Source organism: Taudactylus pleione, unplaced genomic scaffold, assembly GCF_031769625.1.
Source record: "Taudactylus pleione unplaced genomic scaffold, aTauple2 ptg000066l, whole genome shotgun sequence".
Classification (NCBI taxonomy): domain Eukaryota; kingdom Metazoa; phylum Chordata; class Amphibia; order Anura; family Myobatrachidae; genus Taudactylus; species Taudactylus pleione.
The window spans coordinates 1,144,754-1,155,142 of NW_028284468.1; the positions used below are offsets into that span (position 1 = coordinate 1,144,754).

At 48.7% G+C, this 10,389-nt stretch overlaps 1 pseudogene; it reads left to right on the plus strand.

The window, feature by feature from the left end:
• LOC148534368 (hepatocyte growth factor receptor-like) overlaps positions 1-7,030 on the plus strand; it is a 99,775-nt pseudogene extending 92,745 nt beyond the window's left edge.
• The last annotated feature ends 3,359 nt before the right edge of the window (positions 7,031-10,389 follow it).

Sequence of the window (10,389 nt, forward strand, 5' to 3'; positions counted from 1 at the left end):
CACCAGCGGCACCGCCGATCTTGTTCCCCTCACCACCTTCCTCTTCCTTTCCTCTCCGCTGCGCTTGACCTGCTGCTGATGCTGAGCCTGCGCTGTCAAATCATATGGCAGCCAGGCAGTGAGCTGTTTCTGCCCCTGAGCTGAGACGGAGCTGGAGTGAGGCTCCGCCTTCTATGCTCACAGCACAGCCACTCACTGACTGTGGCTGCCTAACACTGACGCCTGTGCGCCTGTGTGTTGCTGAAGCACCAGTCCTTCCCCTCCCACTAATCCAGGCCGCATGCTTCGCACCGCCAGGTATGGCAGCCACAGTCACGCTCCCAGATGACAGCAGCAGCAGCTGGAGCTGAAGGGCTGCTCAGGAGGCTGCAGCAAGTGTGCAGGGCCAGGCAGATATGGGACAGCAGCAGGTTAGTGTTCCTTGTCCATTCTCCAACAAGTGTTCCACACCAATACTGACCCCCATCCCAGTGTCTCCAATACAGCAAGCCCAGTATCTCCCTCCTTCCCTCCCCAACCAGCCCACTGCCCCCTACAGTGATCCCCCTCATTTAGTCTAGTGTTCCCAACTCCCACCCCTATATCACTACCGCTCCCCACCCTACCCAGTCTCCCTATCCACAACGTGTCCCCATCCAGCTAAGTGTTCCCCAAAATCTGACTGACCCCTCATTGCGGTGACTCCCACTCTGCCAGCCTAGTGTCTCCTCCCTACGTCCCCTAATCAACCCACTGCCCCTCAGCAAGAACACCCAGACAGTCTTGTCAGTGTCCCACCTCATTCAGCCCTGTGTACTCCCTTTTCTAGTCTAGTGTTCACTGGTGTCGCCCACTGCCTCTCCCTGGTGTCGCCCAATGCCTCTCCCTGGTGTCACCCACTGCCTCTCCCTGGTGTCACCCACTGCCTCTCCCTGGCATCTACCACTGCCTCTACCCATCACTCTTTCCTGACACCCTCTGCATCTTCCTGTCACCCACTACCTCACTGCCTCCCATTATCTTTTCACCTCATCCACTGCCTCACCCTCTGCTTATCCTTGGTGTCACTATCTCCCCGTCACACTCTCTCTCTGTCACCCACTGCCTTTCACCTTCTACTGACATCACCCACTGAATCTCTCTGTCGCTCCCTCTCACCCACTGCCTGTCACCCTCTCTCACCCACGGCCTGTCACCCTCTCTCTCTCACCCATGGCCTGTCACCCTCTCTCTCTCACCCATGGCCTGTCACCCTCTCTCTCTCACCTATGCCTATCACCCTCTCTTTCTCACCCACTGCCTGTCACCCTTTCTCTCTCACCCACGGCCTGTCACTCTCTCTCTCACCCACGGCCTGTCACCCTCTCTCTCACCCATGGCCTGTCACCCTCTCTCTCACCCATGACCTGTCACTCTCTCTCTCTCTCACCCACTGCCTGTCACTCTCTCTCTCTCACCCACTGCCTGTCACCCTTTCCGTTACCCACTGCCTCTCCCCGTCATCCTCTATTTCACCCACTGCCTCTCCCAGTCATCCACTATGTCACCCACTGCCTCTCCCAGTCATCCTCTGTCACCCACTGCCTCTCCCGGTCAGCCACTTCCTGTCCCCAGCGTTGACCACTGCCTCTCCGCAGTGTCACCCACTGCCTATCACCCACTGCCTTTCCCCAGTGTCACCCGCTTCGTGTCCCCTACTGCCTCTGCCCAGTGTCACCCACTGCCTCTCCTATTTGAAGGAGGGCGCACACTTATAGTTTGCAGGGGGTGCCAAACACACTAGCACTGGCCCTGCTGTCATGTTTTCAGAAGAGTTCTGTGAGATTGTATTTGTGGAGCATATCAGTGGGGGAGGATCTGGTGCACATGTGGGGCTGGGGGGAGCCTTTGTAATGAATAATTAATTCTTAAACCGCCCCCCCCTAAAAGTAAAGTCTAGATCCGCCACTAGGGTGCAGGGGGTGCAGTCGCACCCCCTGCACCCTCCATCTGCCGGGCACCCGCTGAGTGTGTTAACAGCGGGCGCCCGGCACCTATTCAAATCCCCGGCGGCAGCCGGAGGACAGAGCTCCCTCCGTCTTCCGGGTCCCGCAGGGCACTATGGGAGTGATGTAATGACATCACTCCCATAGTGCCGAGGAGCGGACGCCGGGGACGGAGCTCAGGAGTGAGCTCCATCTTCCGGGTCCCGCAGAGCACTATGGGAGTGACGTAATGACGTCACTCCCATAGTGCCGAGGAGCGGATGCCGGGGTATGGACGGCAGCAGCACTGGAGCGGGGATAAAGGTAAGTGTGTGTTTGTTTGTGTGCACGCGGAGGGGGGGAGCAACTACAGGCTGCTAACTACAGGGGGCTAACTACAGGTGGCTAACTACTAGAAGGGGCACTACAGGGGGCCCTGCATAATGGGCACTACTACAGGGGCACTACTTTAATGGGCACTACTACAGGGGGCCCTGCATAATGGGCACTACTACAGGGGGCCCTGCATAATGGGCACTACTAAAGGGGGCATTGCATAAGGGGCACTACTACAGGAGACATTGCAAAAGGGGCACTACTACAGGGGGCATTGCATAAGGGGCACTACTACAGGGGACATTGCAAAAGGGGCACTAGTATAGGGGGCATTGCATTTTTGGGCACAACTACAGGGGGCACTGTATAAGGGGCACTAATTTGATACACAGTTTACAGGTTATAAACTATGTTCCCAATAATCTGGTTCTACACGGACATAAAAACTGTGCAACCTGTCTTGAGCTGAGGTGACGGACTGGCAGGAGCAGAAAGGAGGGTTGGTGAAGTAGATCTGTCAGGGTGGGATGTAATGGGCATTACTGTTTGGCATAATGTGTATTTGGCATTACTGTGTGCACAATGTGCTATTAGGGGCATTACTGTGTGGCATAATGTGTAAGGGGCATTACTGTGTGGCATAATGTGTTGTATCTGGCATAATCTGTACGTGGCATTACAGTGTGGCATAATGTGAAATAGGGGCATTACAGCATGGCATAAATTTGTTATAAGCGCTTTACTGTATGTCATTATGTGTTATATGTGGCATTATTGTGTGGGATGTGTAAGGGGCATTGCTGTGTGGCATGTGTTGTAAGGGGCACTCCAGTGTGGCATAATGTGTTGTAAGGGGCATTCCGGTGTGGCACACTGTGTTATAAGTGGCATTACGTAGTGTGTCATAATGTGTAAGGCACGTTGCTGTATCATGTAACCACACACCGTAAACATAGTCTTTGGGTGTGTTTGATCTTTGGGGGGGGGGCGCCTGAAACTTTTTTGGCATGGGAGAGCAAAATTTATAGTTACGCCACTGCAGGGCCAGGTAGCTGCTGTTGCTTGCCGGTGGCTGCCAGGTAGACACAAGGTACGCGTGATATCATGACATCGCGTGCGCTACATCGCTGCACTGAGGAGCCGGCCACAGCCAGATGATATGGTCAATATGTGTGGGCTGCGGGGGATGGACGTGGGTGGCCAGAGGCTGGAGAGACAGAAGCGGGGGCTGGCTTGGGAGACAGAAGGGGGGCTGGCTTGGGAGACAGAAGGTGGGTGGCTGGAGAGACAGAAATGGGATGGCTGGGGAAACAGAAGGGGGGAAGCTGAGGAGACATAAGGAGATTGACTGGGGAGACAAGGGGGGCTGGCTGGGGAGACAGAAAGGGGATGGCTGGGGAGACAGAATGGGTGCTGTCTGATGAAATAGAAAGAGGTGCTGGCTGATGAAACATGGGGGGTGACTGAGGAGACAAAAGGGGGGCTGGCTGGGTAGACAGAAAGGGGATGGCTGGGGAGACAGAAAGTGGATGGCTGGGGAGACAGAATGGGTGCTGTCTGATGAAACAGAAAGAGGTGCTGGCTGATAAAACGGGGGTGGCTGGGGAGACAGAAGGGGGGCTGCTGGGGAGACATTATAGGTCCATTACTTTGCTAGGGGCTCTTGGTCCTCTAGATACACCCCTGTTTATGGGGCAGATTGTATGTCACGTGCACATGTGTTTGAGTGGCACAAAATATATAGGGCCCTATTTATCAATATTATTTTTACTAAAACAAAATTGAAAAAGGGTGTTTTCACACCCTTTTTACATTATTTTAGTATCACATAAATGTATTAAAGGGCTTTTGGAGCAGTTTTAATGAAAAACTACTCCAAGCCCTTTAATTTGCATATATTTAGTAAGCTGATGGCATTTTCCAATACTTGTAATGGGAAATGTGATCTACTCAGATTTCCTAAAAATTGTGAAAAAATATTGAATAATGCCCTGTGATAATAACTTCAACTTCGGGTGGCGTTATCCAAGCTTTCCCCTGTTTCCCCAACTCCTGCCCTGCTCTGACAGGTAGAACAGAGCCGGGAGCTGGTCCCTGTGATCAGCTTTGTGGTCTAAATAGCTCACAAGCTGATCACTAAAATATTTTTAAAATACCCCTAACACTTAACTGCATCCAGGGAGGGGTGATCATTACTCTGGGACTCCGGTCAGCTTGTCTCCTGGCTGGTTCCTGCACTGTGACCCAGGTCAGCTGCTGCATCCAGGATCACAGCACAGGAGTCCACATACCAGCTGACCGGAGTCTCAGGGAACCTCACCAGATCACCAGGCAGCTAAGTAAGGTGAAGAGGAAGGGGGGATCTCGGGGAAAGAAGGGGGGGCAGGGGCGGTCATGTGGGGGTTGGTGAGCTGGCGGTGCATAAGTGGACACCTTTTCACTGTATTTTCTGTGAAAAATACAGTGAGAAGTGTGTTAAGTGGATTCGCAGGGACAGTTTTATCGCAAGCTCTGTCCCTGCATGCGATATTTAATAAATCCTTGTGATAAATTCAAATATTGCATTGCGATATTGGGTGAATTAATCACAGTCAATCCACATCTGAGATGCGGATTGTGATAAATATGCCCCTTAGTGATGGTCAGGAGGATGTCAAATATTATGAACATCCTGAAAGGCGTTGCACATCAAAAACAAATGAGAATATGAAAACAATTTTGAAAATTGTTTGAAATGACCGTCGACTCAGCATCTAACTGATAAATCAACATTACTACAAAATAGCAACTTTGCAGGAAAGAATCAGAAGAAAGAGGCCAGAGACGTGGAAAAATGATCTCATCCTCCATCAGGACAACGCACCAGCCCACACAACTCTCTCTGTGATGCCGTTTTTGGTGAGAAACAGATTGGAGAGTTAGATCACCCTCCATACTTACCACACCTAACACCATGTAACTTCTTTCTTTTCCCTAAAGTCATATCTGTACTCAAGGGAACCCGTTTTGCATCAGTTACTGAGGTAGATAAGAGAACGATGGATCTGTTGAGACAGCTGACAGATAATGAGCTACAGCACGGCTGTGACAAATGGAAAATAAGAATGCAGCGGTGTGTGGATGCAGAAGGCGCAGTTGATTTACAAGTCCAGCATTGTTAGCAAAATCACTTTGTTTCATCTCCTCCTTTAGTTTTTCTAGCTTCTTTTCCGGTAATTTTAAGGGAATCACCTCAAGCTGGCAGTTTCTGAACTCAATTAATTATCTACTTCAAATGGTTTCCATAGCTTTCATGCTGAATAACAAAATGGACAGAAATTTTTCGGGCCACAGACAACATTTACTCTCATTTTTAAAAAAATTCTGAACCACCAAATTTATTGTGTGGGAAAAACATGGGACATGTTCAAATTCACCCAGTTGTAATGCTCTCACAATGTTACTTGCATTATCAGAAAAGACAAATCCTGAGGAGAGTCTTAGCAGGGTAAGTCATTTTGCTATGACATCCCTGAATTTTTCGAACAGGTTGACCTCTTAATGAAGTCGGTGATACAGAGAGTAGCCTGTCTGTGAATGAGCTGGCATTGTGTGTTAAGGTGCCCATACATGGGGCGATTTTTCACACAATCTGCCCATTTTCGACTGATTGTAATGACCAATCGTTTAAAAATTAGTGTTTTCATAAACGATTGCGATGTGTGTCCCCGGTGTCATGGATCGGCATCATAGATCAGATAGTTTTGCAGAAAGATTGCGACCCATCATGTATGATTTGACTCACATCGTAGTCACGTTTGCTGCAGTACGATGCGTACTACGATGTACGATGTCCCTGGACACTCCCCTCCTCCATTTTGTGGCAGACAATGGGAGAAGAGAGATGCAGCAGCATCGTGTATAGTGGAGTAATTGTGCCTTTAAAAAAGTGAGTATATTGCCGATACACCCTGAACCACCAATGCATAGCCCTGCCCTACCAATGTGCATTTTAACCCCGACCCACCAATGCATACCCCTGCCCACCAATGTGTATTTTAACCCCTGCGCCACCAATGCATACCCCTGGCACCACATAGTGTATTAACCCCTGACCCACCAGTGCATACCCCTGGCACCCCATAGTGTATTTAACCTCTCACCCACCAATGCATACTCCTGCCCACCAATGTGTATTCTAACCCCTGACCCACCAATGCATACCCCTGGCACTCCATAGTGTATTAACCCCTGACCCACCAATGCATACAGCTGGCACCCCATAGTGTATTAATCCCTGACCCACCAATGCATACAGCTGGCACCCCATAGTGTATTAACCCCTGACCCACCAATTTCTGCAAAATATTACACACCAAATAAACAAACTGCATTTATTGTGTCAAATGGTAATAACTATAAAAATTTAAGTAAATGCTCAACTTTAAAACCTACAACAATTTAAACTGTTTCAATATATTTCCCCAACAGGAATGACAAGTGCAAGAGAGAGACAGGTTGTCACGGGGTTCATCAAAATCTTCCATGGCCACGAGAGTTTGTGGCGAGGGAAAAGTCAGCACTACCGCAACAAAATCAAACGCAATGCGGCTATCCAGGAGCTAATTGCATTCAGCAAGACCTTTCATCCTGATGATGATGTCACAGTGGTGTGGTTCAAATCAAAATACAAAATCTCCGAACTGTATACTGTACGTGAAGGAAAAAAGGAAGCAGGAAGAGTCCCGGGCATCCAGAGCAGGGGCAGCTGACACCTATACCAGTACCTTGTGGTACTTTGACCTGCTAAAATTCCTGCATGAGCAGGAGCCGCAGTGACCTTCACAGGCCCTAATGGTGGTGACTGCAGAGGACCCTGGAGTGGAGAACCCAGATGTGGAACAAGAGTCCTCTTGTGAAGTCGTAAGTAGAATTTAATTTTACATTTCACATGTCCTCTGTAGTCCATTAGCGGATACTGGACCTCATTCAGAGTCTCTCGCAAGATGCGATAGCTCGCTTGCAAAAAGGGGCCGGGTATGCAAATCAAGCAATCGCTCTATGCGCTGTAAGGATGCCCTCTATGTCTTAGTGAGTGACGGCAGTAGGTGTACGCTGGACTTTAAAACCTCACACCTGTCACTCGCAGCACACGTCATCTCCGGGAAGAGTCTGATTAATCGTGAACATCGAAGGCCATCGGAGCTGCTCGCAGCGCTTGGGGTTGACCTAACCTACCCCAAGCACTGCGAGCAGTTCAGGCTAAAAAAACAACCAAGTCACGTGTGCAATGACGCTACTTTGCTAATTATGCACACCCATTAAACGCCGTTCTGACGGTCAGACACGCCTGCGTTCGCACAACCACACCCCCGTTCACAAGCACCTTCCCCTGTTACCACCCACAAATGGCATCTGTCACTCAAAGCAGCGACCTGAAAGTGGCTTGCGAGCTACCAAAATCAGATCGCAATGAATGACTTGCGCACCCGCACTGTGAATTATACGCATGCGCAGATTTGCGATTATCGCTCCCAGCGAGCGAGCGTGCCCTAGCGATAGACTCTGAATGAGGTCCACTGTCCTCCTGCCATGGTACTGCACCCACTCCATTGAAGTAGGCCACATATTGCTCCCTCACCTCATTAGCCCTTGCAGTTCCTGAGACTGAAGTTGGGGCCACAGAGAGCATTGGGAGTGTTTCCTCCAGTTGGTTCGGGTCATCCAGCACCGCTGTGTCTGATGTCGTCTGGGTAGAACTCTTATTCTGTAGGAAATTATGGAGGACACAGCAGGCCAAAACAACGGAATATATTTTGTCCATACGCAAAGTAATAGAGGTATGGAACACCCAGATCTGGTTACGTATAATGCCAAATGTGTTTTCCACTATTTGGCGAGCCATGGATAGTCTGTTATTAAAAATGTGCTTCTCTTTTGTAAGGCCTCGTTGCGCATACGTCTTCAGCAAATGCTCATGTAGAGCAAACGCCTCAACAGCCACAAAAACATAGTTTAGGCCGTGCTTCGTTTCCGTTTCGGATGGTAAATTCAGGCGGTTGGAGCTGAGTCTCTCATAGAAGAGGGTTTGCTTAAAAGAACCCCCATCCGAAGCACAACCATTTTTGCCCACATCCACAAAAATAAATTTAGAATTGGCGTTAACCACTGCCATGAGCACTATGCTGTTAAATCCTTTATAATTATAATAAAAGGATCCGCTGTGGGCAGGAGGGGTAATCCGGACAGGTTTGCCGTCTATTGCTCCACCGCAGTTTGGGAAGTTCCATCTCCATTCAAACTCCTCAACAATGGTCTGCCACTCCTCCACCGTTGTTGGGAACTAGAATTAAAAAAAATGTAAATTAAACTTTGAAAAACATGTAATTAACATTATACAATTATCTCTCTCCTCCAACAGCTTTCAACCCCAAATCTGGATTTAATGGTCAGCCTGCAAATTGCCTCTCAAACCCAGCCTAAAACACCACATCCTGCGCCTAAACGATGGAGATACCAGCGGCGAACACAGGATTAACCGGTTGAACTTTTGAATGAGGTCAGGCAGGCTTTGAACAAACCACCCAACATGTTCGACCACCTGGGCACGCACATAGCCAGCAAGCTCCAGGACATGGAGGAAAGCCAGTAGTTACATGCCCAACGCCTCATGTATGATACTGTTATTTTGGGCGAATGAAAAAGCTGGCAACCAGTACTAGGCTGATGGATGACCCTGTCCCCCAGACAACACTACAGCCATTTAATTATGGCCCATCCACATCCTACCAGGTCACACCACCCTATCCCAGTTATCCTACTCCGCAAAAAAACAACCCCTCCACATCCTCTGAAGTGGTGTATAGTGCCATGTTGGCAGAAGATGAGGACCCCCCTTCATTTGCAAATTTTTAATTTAACATTATGTTAAACTCAGACAGTTTTATGCTTTCCAATATGTGCTGCGTGGAAACGGCGTTGATGAAGTGAGTTGGACAGAGTCCCGAAGCACATTGCTCAAGGACAGATTGTTGCATGCCGGGGCCTCAATCTGGACTTGTGCCATGTGCCTCGTGGCCTGTTCAATCCAGCATCTGATACGCCGTATACTATGCAGCTGATTAACTATTGGGAGACTTAAAACTGGTGGAGACAGCAGGTTTTCTTCAGTGCATTTTAATGCATAAAGTTGCAGAAGGTTTTACAATTTTAACAATCACCCAGTTTGTTACTTGTGGACATACGACTTTTTATATGGTAAATATACCTTGTTGGTTTGGTACACAAAATAAATCAGCCATGTTGGTTTGTAATTATGTACCCACAAACATTATAAATATATACAGCCATGTTGGTTGTTTTACTAAACCCCATTGTGTTTTAAAAAAATAAATAAATAAATTATTTCACAAGAAACAAATGTCTAATATTTTACTTACTTTGAAGTAGTGGAACTTCAGGACATTGACAATGGCATCACAGGTCTCCGGAATGATGTGCCCCAACGCCTGTGGAGAAATGAGGGTCCCGAATTTCAGGTCTTCATACGACCTCAGGTACCTCAGCATCGCAATCAGCCTTTCCTCAGCCGGAATGGCCATCCTCATGTTGGTGTCCTGCCTCTGGATATAGGGGGTCACCAGACGCAGCAACTCCTGGAATGTGGCGTCATCCATACGCAGGTAGTTGCGATAATCGTCCGGGTTCTCCCTACACTCCATCAGCAGGGGAATATGGGAGCGACTCTCCTCCTCGTCAGCCACTCCTTGGTCCAGCAAGACCGCATCTTCCTCCTCTCCTCATGCCCTACACCTTTCAGCCTCAGATAGCCATAGGCTAGCAGAAGCTTATGGCGATAGGAATCCATCAAAAAGTAGAGAAATAACACACTTTGCAAAAGGCAAGCCTTCAAACAAAGCAAAACACCCTAGCAAAGTACAGCGTTCAGCAGGGTATCAAACCAAGCCTCACTAGTCACTAGCAGAGTGTGCACAGATCTAAAATGGATGCTGCCTTTTATACTCCCTAGATAAGCCCTCCCCTAATGACATTCCAATAGATGCATCGTGTGTGTCTTTGCTGCATACGATTGATTGTATACGATTTTCAATCGTTTAAGATACATCGGATC